Source organism: Phytophthora parasitica (assembly GCF_000247585.1).
Source record: "Phytophthora parasitica INRA-310 unplaced genomic scaffold supercont2.61, whole genome shotgun sequence".
In the NCBI taxonomy this organism is placed as follows: domain Eukaryota; phylum Oomycota; class Peronosporomycetes; order Peronosporales; family Peronosporaceae; genus Phytophthora; species Phytophthora nicotianae.
Genome location: NW_008649047.1, coordinates 55,507 through 57,540, shown reverse-complemented (window position 1 = coordinate 57,540; position 2,034 = coordinate 55,507).

Sequence of the window (2,034 nt, the reverse complement as noted above, 5' to 3'; positions counted from 1 at the left end):
TTTCCCAGCATGTTGATGTCGTCGACGGACACATCCATGGCTTGGCGGGGCGGTCGTGCACAACTCGGCACAAACAGACACCATGCGTGAGGCAATAGTTGGTTACCTCGGTAGGATATCGTCCCTCCCATCGGCAAACAATACAGCGGCGCCGCTTTCTGCCCTCCTCGGCATGAATTTGCCTCGAAGCCACGGAACTACAAGCAGTTGTCGGGGGCACAGCAACTACACTAGGAGAGGGCTGGGAAGAGGGCGTGTCGAGTTGGCCTCCTTCTCCTTCGTCACCCAAATTTCCGCTGTACAGCATGCAACCGTCGCTGGGTGCATTCTTCCATTGTCCATTGAGAAGTTCACCAACTAGCTCCATCACAAACTTTCTATGAGGAGCACCCGTTACTGGCTCCGCCTGTACCAAACGTCGCGTAAGATACGCGTTGGAGCGCGCCACATCGGTGAGGGCGAGCGCCAACTTCTTGTGCCAGCGTTTGTACGAGTGACCATCTGCAGTAGAGAATCGTCCGCGTATTTGATCAAGGCGATCAACACCTTGCATGTTGGTTATATACTGAGCGACGCACTCTGGAGCAGGAAACGACTGCTTCTCGTTACCAACCATGCGAGTGATAGTTGTAATGTTCGTTGAGTCCGCATTGGACACAAGGTTGACCACGTTACCGTCGCACCATGACGCTGCAAGCATGCTGTGATCGTGCGAGACAGTCCCCTCGGGAATAGTCGTCTTTGTGGAGAATAGTGTGGCCTGGGAAATGCTTGCTGTTGGCACGGATAGTGCCGCGACCGTAGAGGCCTTTCGGTCGGAGCTCCTGGAGAAGCTGCACGGACGTATAATAGTTGTCCATGTTGACAACCCTGCTTGTTCCGAATAGCGGTCTTGTTACCTCCAACACATGCTGTCTGATTTTAGATACTTCCTCCAGCTCCTCTCGCAGGTTTTGCGCTTCAACTTGGCCAACTACACCATTCAGTCTGTCCAAGATGTCACTTCGGTTGCGGTGAAGTTTGTAATTCAGCGCGACCCACGAAGTAGAGCAGCATACCATGTACAGCCGGAAATGATATTTCCCAGTAGGCTTCATGGGATTATACACGATCATGTGGCGGCCTTGACGCGAACGGCAGGCAACACTTGCTTCATCAAGCGCAACCTCTCGACCAACGTAAATATACTGGCCACCACTGATTTTAGCAGGTTCAGAAGAGGTCGGATGCGAGCTGCAGCATCTTGATCTAGTGTGTTAGGGACCGCATTGAAGCTCAGACATCGCCGCAGTAGCTTGAAGCGATGTAGCGTCATGATGCCATCAAGCGAAGTTGTAACACCACCAAAAATTAGACCCTCCGCTTGTAAACCCCAGAAATTAGCGTACTCGCCTTTATCGTTCGTTGCCATGAAGAATAGAATGCCCAGGAAAATCATGAGCTCGTCGATAGTGAACTGGTTCGCCAGCCCAATGCCATTCACCACGGCGTACTTGTTAGTTTCATGCAACACTTGGCGCCAAAAGTAGAGCGGTATGTAGGCAAAGAAGCTGGAACTGGCAGAATGTTCAAACAAATGTTCAAACTCAGGACGCAAGTAGCTTCGTGTCGATCCATCACCGTGCCTGTACAGATACGAAGGCATCTGAATTTCTCCAGACGGAACCAAGCGCATGCTTCTGATTGCTTCAACTTCAGCGAGGCTGGTTGGAAGTAACTCAGTCGGATCGAAAGCTTCAAGTACTTCTTCATCTTCGCAATCTGAATCATTTTCCTCAGAGTCAATCTCATCGGTGGGATCGGGACGTAGGAGGATTCTCCAATCCGGGTTCTTTACTCGTGTAGGCATAATGTAATTTTTGATGCCAACCTACACCATCCCAACGCTGATATGCTCCACAGCACTCTGGAACTGACTGTCTAGCCATCGAATCTGGAACAGCGAAGCATTCTTCCCTTCTTGACTAGGCGATACACACGACCAATAATGTACGCCGTGCACAATTGGTCTGTAGACCTTTGCTTTCATCCATC